Source organism: Melozone crissalis, unplaced genomic scaffold, assembly GCF_028551555.1.
Source record: "Melozone crissalis strain CALT ecotype California unplaced genomic scaffold, PUWL_Pcris_2 ptg000019l_1, whole genome shotgun sequence".
Classification (NCBI taxonomy): domain Eukaryota; kingdom Metazoa; phylum Chordata; class Aves; order Passeriformes; family Passerellidae; genus Melozone; species Melozone crissalis.
Genome location: NW_026535797.1, coordinates 8,889,773 through 8,900,000, shown reverse-complemented (window position 1 = coordinate 8,900,000; position 10,228 = coordinate 8,889,773). Strand labels below are relative to the sequence as shown.

General features: G+C 44.0%; 1 protein-coding gene across 4 annotated transcripts in view; it reads left to right on the top strand.

Annotated features, from left to right (window-relative positions):
- The window catches only part of TCF7L2 (transcription factor 7 like 2), a 170,532-nt gene that overhangs the window by 132,622 nt on the left and 27,682 nt on the right, over nucleotides 1–10,228 (top strand). The gene's annotated exons all lie outside the window — the stretch shown is intronic.

Sequence of the window (10,228 nt, the reverse complement as noted above, 5' to 3'; positions counted from 1 at the left end):
TTTCGGGAAGAGCCGGCAGTCCCGAATTCCGAGGTCCCCGTCCCGTTGGCTGCACTTTTCCAAGTTATTGTTGGTAAATGGTGGGGAACTGTCCGTCAGCAGCCCCGGGAACCGCACGTGGGACAAAGGCAGCCGCTGGAGTGTGGTGGCTGCTGTGAATAGAGGGAGGGAAGGCAATTAGCTGCCGTGTTGTTGGGGCTTTTTACTTGTCAAACTGGAGCCTCGTTGCTTTTGTTATTGCCGTGTAAAGGGAAATCGTGGGGTTTTGTTTTGGTATTAAGGGCCTTAGAGGTTGCTGGCTGACACTGCACACGCGAAGGCCAGAGCAGCGCAGGGAGAGGACCAGGGACAGGGCTCCGGCGGACAGAGACTACACAGATTTTCCCCCGTTTACTTCTTCTGCTCATCTTCTTTTTTTTTTTTCCCCGGGGTCTGGGTACCAGCTTGTGTTTCGTTGTCGTTTGTTATATTTTGTTTAGCCCGTGGCCCCCGCAGATTAAACTGCCGCTTAAAAGGCAAACTTGGATGCACTCAAGGTCTCCCTCCTCAAAACAGTTTTATTTTTACCCCTACATTTATTTGGTCCTGTTGTTTCACTCTTTGGGGGTGAGGGGGAAGAGAACTCGTTGGTGTGATCATCCAGATGTGTGTGGGGAAGACAAGTGTTTGCAACCGGTCTCCTCCAGTGCCTCATCTGCAGCAGCATCCGTCCCACATGGTGATCGCTCCCCGTGCGTGCATCTTCCATCAGTGTTGACAAATTTGCTTAGAAAGTGAGGAGGGGAACACCACAGCCCCCTTTTCCAAATTGTTTCCCTTTAAACCATCCTTTTTGGCTTTTTACCTTGTTGCAGAGTAACTACTTTACAACTTTGGGGGAAAGGATAAAAAGGAGATGAGAGATTGACTCTTGGCAAACTCGGATGCCCGTGATAGTCAGCTCAGATTTAGGAAGTGGGCATCTTGTAGTGCTCGTAGGCAGGAGCAAAGCACAGGGCAGAAGGCTTTACCCTTGCTCAGTTCAGCAGTGCTCTCAGGTGCCCCTGTTAATTCTCATTTAGGAGCAGCTTGGGAAAATACAGTAACCAGGGCACCCTATCTCAAAGTTCCTCTTGCATCCCTGTTGCAGTAGGTCAGTGTTTTACAGAAATATTAAATACTAAAGGAAAAGGGAGGAGGGGGAGAGAACAGAGCTAATGGTAAAGGTCTGCCAAATGTCACCTCAGTGTTACAATGACAAGAAAATACACTTTCCTTACAGCTCTCCCCCTAAGAAATTTGTTTTGAGGGATTTGACAATCTTGCAGATAAAGTGACTGCTTGCTACACTTAACTGATCATGCTCCCTCACGGCCGGCCGGCGTTTCCTCGCTGCTCTTAGTAATACCTGCGCAACCTGGCTTGGAGTAGCATTGTCATTGATTTCCAAAGTAACTGCTTTTTAGCTCTTGTGAACAGACATACCTGTGGGGGGGGGGCAGAGAGGGGGGGGAAAGTCTTTTCCCCACTCCCTGGAAGGATGATGGTAAAGTGCTATATTGGAAAAGACAGGAGGCTTCTCTAAATTTTGATAACTGCAGCCGACAATTTAGAAATAAGACACTTCTCACAGCCAACATGACAGTGGATTTTGAGCATTCAGAAAACACCAGGCCAAAAAACTGGAGACATCTTGATCTTTTAAGACAGCTTTTCCAGTACTTTAAGTGAAGGGGGGGAGCGGGGAAAGAAAAAGAGAGAGAAAAGCTGCAAGGAAAATAATACAAAGCCAGCACAATTGGCATCTAGACAGTAAAGAAAAAAGTTTTTGAGGTTAACAGAAGGAAAGACAAAGCTGTTATGTACCCGAGGGATGCAATTTTAGTGGGAATGGAAGATTTGAGTGGTAAAGGAGGAGCGCTTGCCTCTGGGTTCTCTCTCTTCCAGCAGTTCGGCTGCTGGCATCTCAATTTGAATTGCTGGGTGAGTAGCACTTTCTGCGTGCGCGCTTTCCGTCTTGACCATTGAACTTCTGATGTGACTTATCTCCCTCTCCTCCTCTCTCCCTCTCCTTCCCTTTCTTCCTGTGTGGAATAAAAAAAAAAAAATGGGGAGGGGGGGGAGAGCGTGAGAAACCAAGCAAGCATCTCCAGCTGTGACCTTTGTTAGCTACATTGTTTTTATTTATTTATTTTATAGCAATCGCCTTTTCTAGTAGGGGGAAGCGCGACTTTTCGATGCCGCTGAATTTGGCAGCGGTGGCGAGGAGCGCGCGGCAGAGCCGCTGTCGCGACACAATGGTGCAGCAGCGGGACAGTTGTTGCACTCCTCCTCTGCGCCCTTCCCTCCGCCCGGGTTTGGGGTTTGCTTGGGGGGGGTGGGAGGGGGGGAAATGGGATTTTCTTTTTTCCTGGTGCATCCCGGGTGGGATCGGGGAGTGTTGGCGGGGCGGCGTTTCAGAGCCCGGTGTGCAGCAGGTTTCGGGGGCTGATTCCTGGCTGCTGAACAATGGTTACCAGCGAGGCAGAAGTGTGAGCGCGTGTAGGGCTGTGTCACATCTGCAGTCAGGCACTCACACAGTGACCATGACATCACTAGCTTTTCTTCTCTTTTTTTCCTTTGGGGCGGAGGGGGCCACTTCAAAGCTTTCTTCAGTTCAGTACGATATTTCCTAAACTCTGAAACCATGAAGGTAAAAATGTTTGGGTTTTGGGGTTTTTTTTTCTTAAAGGAAGAAAAGTTGGTTTGTAGCAGGGCACATATGTTACAGTTAAGGGGGTTTGGAGATGGAATGGTTTAACTCTTGTCATACACGAAACGAGATTTTTTGTTTTAATTATTAAAAATGCTACATAGTACTATTTATTGGGTGCTTTTGATCCTGTGTTTGGTTGACAGTTAAATTTTCTGAGTTCTTCAGAAAGCTCAGCTGTAGTGTGAAAGGGAAAAATTTTAGGGACACTGCATAAGAATTATTTTACCCAGGGATAAAGGAGTATGAAAAATCAGACTGAACGCTGATAAATATGAGGTAGCACATATTTTAATACAGTGCTTCTGTGTTTACTGTCAGAAGTCTATGGGACTTTCTTTCTCCTATTATTATAAATTGCAGAAAGTAAAGCTACCCCTCAGCCTGTTTTGTGTATTACCCTTACTTGCACACAGAAAATAGAAACTTATTGATGAATTCTACGATGCATCAGATTTTCTCTGTTGGTTTTGTGGAAGTCTTGAGTTTCTGCTGTTTCCTTTTCTAACTCTGCCAGACTTGCTTACAGAGTCACTTTATCCAGGAGGAGGATTTCTATCATTTCAGTACTCTGTGGTACTGAAATGATAGAAATAAGCCTGATGATAGAAGTAAGCCTGATTAGCTTACTTGATTTATTTGCCTTTTCTTATATAAAACAAGGGATAAAATTCTGTAGAATTTGTCTAAAATTAATTAATCTAAAAGGACAGTTATTTAGATGTTTTTTCTTTCACTGCGTGTTGTTACATATGCAGGTTTTACAAGACTGGTGGTGAGATCTCACAAACATTACATCTGTAGAGGAATTTTTTTTTTACTGGGACTTGGGGCAAAAGGCCTGACAGCACTGTGTAAATGTGCCTATTACTTTTCTTCTGAAATACTTGCAAGGTGTTTCAGTTCTGATGTGCGTTTAAAATAACGTTTTTACGGAAATTTTTTGAATTTATGCAAGAAATAATTGGTCTAGATTTACTTAATTGCATCAGTTAATTGTGCAGCATGTAATGTTTTTAGCATATAAAAAAATGAAAACAGTTTTTAAAGCCTTGTTATTTGTTAAGGAATTTAATATGCATTTGCTACATGTGTTGCATATCGGTGTTGAGCACAGTCTGCTGTGAATGCTGCATTTTAAAAAGCTGTACTGAAAACTTGCCATCATATCTTTAAGCATGTATGTGCATGGTAGGTTTTTAATAATGCTGTAATTACTGAAATTACCAAATACAAGAAGGTGTAGGCGTACTTGCTAATTTTTATTAATTTCTTGCAGTTTTTTGACAGCCTCACATTTAAGTTCTTGCTATAGACAGAAATCACAGATACCCTAAAAAAAATCAGGAGCTATTTCGCCTACAGTATATATGCCTGCCTAGTGCTGAAATAAGTGGTTTATAAGCAAGAATTAAAGCTGTTTATAATGAGGCATTTCAGAGACTGTTGGACAGTAAATCAAATTGCTTGACTAGGTATTCACATAAAAATATAGAGCAAGGTCTGTCGGGGCAATTATATGCACTATTTTGCTTATATTTGCTTTTTTCTCTGCTTCTCATCTTCTCTTAATTTTTGTGCTTGTATTATTGCTCTGTGCCTCTCCCCTTCCTACCCTATTTGTGTTCAGGACCATTTCCCAAAGACCTGCTTTGGTTTCACCCATCTCTATGCTTAGTGGTTGTGCATCCAGCACACCTTGTACTGGTATGGCTTAGGAAAAAGGTGTTTTTCAGTTTTAATGTAATATATACCAAGTGATTTTGCTGTTTTGCCTTGTTAGAATGAACGAAGGCTTGCCTGCTCTGCAGAGATGGTATCTGTCTAGTAATTAAAATTAACTGAAGTATGCAGAGAAAGCACCGAGTATTTGTCACATTGGGGAAGAAACTGCCTCTCCTTTTGTAATGGAAGAAATAAATATGGGTGCTTTTTTACCTGAAACTTGAAGAGACTGAGCACTACCCTGTCCTATTGGTATGGAAAAGTCCACCTGTTGATCAGATAATCTCTAATGTTGATCCTCAGTGTAAGGCTTGCCTGGATGCATGCAGGCCACAGTTCTGGGCTGTAGATGATGTAGCTGATGTGTGAATTCATATGCTGAGGTGAGGCAGAGCAGGTGAGCAGAGTGCTTTCTCTTTATCAGTGAAGCCTTAAGAGAATAAGCAAGGTTAAATCTATCTGCTGTAAATGTAATTCCAGTGTTGCTGAAGGATCTCAAATTATAGACTTGTGTAGCAGGTGCTTGTTTGGGTCTGACCTGACATTGGAGTAACACCACATTGTCCAAGACTACAGCACTTAACTTGTATTTAAAACCCCAAGTTTCTTTCTTCTGCTAAAAAAAAAATATATAAAAAATATAAAAACCCCACTCCAAATCCATAGCAATAAACTTACAGCCCACAACAGCTTTGAAAGCAGAGTGTGAGCGCACTTAATAATGTTTTACTACTAGTGTGTTTTATCCTCCTGCATCGGAACTAACAGGCAGTAATTAGATAGCTAAACCCCAGTCCTTCCCCTTGTACACTAGAGGATTTGGCGTATGCTAATTGTCACCAGATCATTTCACATAATTGCCTTTCGGCGAAATTAAGTGGAAATTTCCTGAACATCTTAAATCCTCATTTCCCCACCCCCTCCCCTCAGTACCTTCTCACCCTGACAGGAAGGATGTGGAAAAATGTCAAGCACGGTGGCTTAGCTCTCCAATATTCAGGGGACACTTCATCTGAGTTAAAGGGGGGAAAAAAACCCCAAAATTATTCTTTTCATGAATGAATTGCTGGACACTTAAAAGCAGGAAGCTGATTTTGTTGTTTTGTCTGAGAGACTGCTAATAGACCGCGGGGTTTTATTGAAAGCCAGCAGTTCTTGCAGGAGCAGGTAGGCACTCAATGGCCTGGGAAGTGGTCAGGGGGGGAAGGGGAAGAAACAGAAGGCTGCAAAAGTGTGTTTGTGTGTGTGTGTCCCCCTTTTCTAAAAATTTTATTTTATTTTATTTATATATTAAGGGTAGGACAGAGGGGGCTGTTGCAGGGGTTTCGGGGTTATTTTTTTAAGGCTTTGCCTGGGGAGGGCATTGTCCCAGCACATGGTTGTCAGTGCTCCTGTCATCATTTGTGTGAAAGAAGAAAATGAGCCTTTTTCTAGCAGGGTGAGTTGTGATTATCAATGGAGGCCTTGTCTCCTGCTACAATGGGCAGTTAGCTTAGGGCAGGACCTTAGGCAGGAATCAGCTACATTAAACTGAGAGAGGGCTCAGGCCACTGTATCAGCCATAAAGGAGCAAGGGGAAGTACTTTTCAGGAATGCTTAGTCAGGTGTGAAAGCATCCTTAAAAAAAAAATAAACTGTGACTTCACTAGCTGCGCAGGGCTGGGTGAAATTAAATCTTTGATATTTTTCAGGAAATGCTTCATCACTCGTGGTGAATTTTTATGCTTGGGAAGGGGATGAGTACCAAGTTACATATAGCTGGTGGGTTTGGTTGGCTTTAGCTTCTCAGTTAACCCAAATGGTGTGCATTTTCCTTGGTGTAGTTTGGGGTGCCACCCAGAGTGGCTCCTGATGTGGGTGATCCCCAGACCTGCAGTGGTGCTAACAGATGTTCTGCTTTGGGTGGTGGTGACTGGTGGAAGTGGAAAAGTATTTCAATATTTGCAGCGATATTTTGGGATTTGCCTTTACTTGCAACTTAATTTCCTGGCTTGTGTGGGGTGTCAGGATAGTGAGAGGGTGTAAGGATGTCATTTCTAGGCAGAATCAGGGAGAGATCAGCCTTTAGAAAAAAAGAAACTCCTTTTATGAGTATCTTTGGAACTGCAGAGCAGTTCAGGAGCATCTGTTAGCATTTCACTGGCCACAGTCGGCAAAACTGCAATAGCATCAGCAGGAAAATACAGAGAAACACGTAATTTTAAATGTGAACTGGTATTGAATGGTACTCCTTGCTAAACCCAGGGAGCAACTCCAGGAGGGCCTGCTAATTCAAGACCACTGTCGACCTGCATCCACCCTGGAGGAGGGGAAAAGGCTGACAAACCCTCTTCTGTGCTGCTTTTGTTTTATTGTATTGTACTGGCTCATAAAAGCACTTTCAGGGCCCATCTTTCTTCAGCAGAAAAGGAGAGCAGTGGGGAAGAGGAGGACATGGCAAAAAGACAGGCGGAGCTCTAGCTCCATTTGTTTTCAGTGTCTCTTGATTAATAGGTTTTGAGGAGGATGGAGAGCTCTCATTCCTCTGATCGCGGAGGAAGGGGCCGGGGCTCTGGGCTCTGGGCTCTGGGTGTGAGCACCTGCTCAGTCCCTCCCGGTCGCGGGTGGTTGAGGGGTGCCCGGTGGGCTGCAGCACCTCCCAGGGCTTGAAGGACCTTTCAAAGGGCACCAGGTCAGGGAAAGGGCTGCAGCTACATGGGCTGTGCTGGCAGCTGCTGGAGTTTGAGGCTGGGTGGGTGCAGGAGCCTCCCCCTGCCCTCGGGATGCGCTGGGAAGGAGTCAGGGGCCGGAGGCTTTGGCCGCTGCCATGCTGACATGGCATGATGGCTTGTTTTCAGCCTGGGTGGCTTTTGTGCAGACCTGCCTTTACTAACCCCACATTATCCTGGTGAGGACATCCTCTGGTGTCTCTGGCATGTTTTTTTTTCTGACTTGGAGTTGATATGATACTGTGGTTTTATTGCCAAAGCCAAACGAGCCATGAATTTGCAAGCAGAAATTGCAGTCGTAAACTCTTCCTGTTTAGAGGTTGGTTTCTCTTTGTGTGCTCAACAATACAATGTTTCATCTTACACAAGTCCTATGTTGCTTTCAGAGACTTAGGAACTATTGATTTATGCAGCATGTATTAACTTCTTCAATAAATGGGGAGTATTCATCAGTGGGGTGTATTAAATTGGGCTGTATACGCATAGAAGCGTCTTTCATCCTGTTAATGAAATGTCCTTACCATGCAACAAAGACTAATACACAGCAATTTATACACACAATCCCCTGCAGTTTAAATCTGAAGTTCAGATAGGTTTTTTTGTTCCCTAAAGGCACCTATCAGAACTTAGTCTAAATGGATCTCAGTACTCCTTTCAAACATTTATCAGTCCAAAATTTGTTGTGGTTTTGGTGTGAGAATTTTTTTTGTTCTAGAGCTCCATTATTGTTTAAACTGATCTGTGTTTAAGCACTCCCAGAAGCATTTCAAATTCATATAGAGAGGTTTAGTAGTAGAGCCCCTATGGGGACAATTTCTTTTGGTTGCTTCAGGCAGCAGTTACCAAGAAAAGCAAACTTCTCTTGTCTTTTTGCAATTCTTTACCATGCCCTCTAAGCTACCATATGAGACCTCAGCTTTCAATGGACAGGGGTGATTTATCAGCAGAGGGCTTGGTACTTCTTAGGTGCTGGGATTTCTCTCTAGAAATCTCCACTTGTTCCAGTCCTGTCAGCACATGCCCTGGTGCTGATCTGTGTGTACCAGAGCAGCTCCCCTTCCCATGTCTGACAGAGCCATACATGGAGCTCTTCAGCTTGCCAGAGAAACGCCTGCATCTCACAGTGGCTTAAAAGTGCCCTTGATGAAGTGCTCACAAATGCATATTGCAGAATATTGCCTTTTGCAGCGGAATGTCTAAAGTCATCTAATGGGTGTCTCCTATTGATGGTTTCTGTGGTTTACCTTTCATTGCCAGTGGATGGGGTTAGGACCACACTTGTAACTCAGGCAGAGCTCCCATTGGCTTCAAAGGAAGATGCATCTGCAGAATTAATCCTGCTCTTTCCCAGATTGTCCTTTATTTTTATTTTCCAAGGAAGCTTAGTTAACTTCAGGAATGGTACTTTTAAAGAGCAGCTTGTTTAGCATATTATGCATGTCTAGCTTGGCTTGCAAATTGTGTGTGCTGTTCTGGGGGGAGTTATGGTCCCTTTCCCCAGTGTGTGCCAAACAGTGCAAAACAGAATGGAAACCTGTCCCTGGGTAGTAGTACCGATGCAGACTGACTGGCTGGGAAGTGGATCACACTCCTCTGTCCCAGTTTTTGAGCATGTATATGACAGTATCTGCCTTTCCCCTGGTACATTCTCCACCCACCTCTGCCCCAGCATCATCAGTGTCAAAAGAGTATCCTACCCTTGCACCTTTATATGAATGGTCCATTTGAGTGCATGGTAGTAACCTAAACAAAAATTAATTACCAGGGGAAAAATTTGCAGACTTCAGGTTCAAGCGCTTAATTGTTGATTTTTATTTGTTTTACTTTTGCTTTTTATTTGTGTCTGAAACATGTTAAGTGAAATACATAATAATTTAGCCGTTGTTCTGTTTTGTGGAGATATTGTGGGCGGTCTTGGTATATCAAAGCAAGGAGTGGTGGTTTCCCACAGTTGACATGTAACCCCCTATGGTACATCTGGCTTTGGTGATGGAGCCATGTCAGTCCAGCTTTCCTCTCACATGTTGTTTCTTGTTTGTCGGCTTAAGTCTGACCCTCTAATGTTATTCTACTTATTTTTTTAGCTAACCAGCTCCAGTTTCTGTGAAAATAAGCTCTCTGTGGAAGACAGCACTTAATGTCTGTCAGGGTCTGGGTGAGGTTTACCATGATGTGCAGATAGAGCTGGGAGAGCACAAAGCTACAGCATGTATTAACTTCTTCAATAAGTGGGGTCACAATGTGGGTCACCTAACAGCAGGAGTTCACACAATTCTTGGCCAGAAAAAGTAGCTTTTATTAGAAATGATCATTTTTGTGAACCTCATCAACTGGTCATTTGGCTTGTAATGTCATGTGTTGTTGGGTAGTGCCTGCTACTTTGTAGGGTGTGAAATATAATTTGTCAGGTGAAACCCTTACCAAAGCCTTCAGTTACTTTCAGACTGCTTGGGTTGGTTCTTGAAAGAGAACAGATTTTGGGTTAGAGCATCTCCTTTGGCTTTTTGAACTTGGAGAACCAAATCCTCATATCTCCTCCTGATATGAAGCCATTATGGATCCATGTAGCCAAAAGTTGTCCTTGGCTGTTCAGCTGGCAGATCTGACCCACAACCCAGCCAGCACAACCTGCTGTTAATCATAGCATTGGCTGTTGTGACCACGTTCTTCCCTGCGTGGTGGCCACTTGACAGTGGAATCCCCTGTGCCAAGCGCTTGGTGGTGGAGAGGAATCATCCCATGTAAGGGTGGCAGAAAGAGAAAACATGGTGAAGAACACAGGAGAAGTTGTGGGAAGCACAGGCACAGGTCTTGGCTGGCTTCTTTTGGATGCACACTTTTTCCTGCAGTTATCAAAGCGGTGAGCCCAAATAGCCACTTATGGCAGGGGCTGGGGCTGGGGGAGCCAAAGGGGCTTCACTGGGCCAAAGCATGGTAGAGGGACTTCTTGTTCATTCAGGGAAGACAGATATTTCTTTTCCTCCTTGCTCCCTGTTTGTCTTCCCTCTTCCTTCTCCACAGTCCAGCAGCTCATTCCCAAAGAATAACTGAATTATTTTTGAAA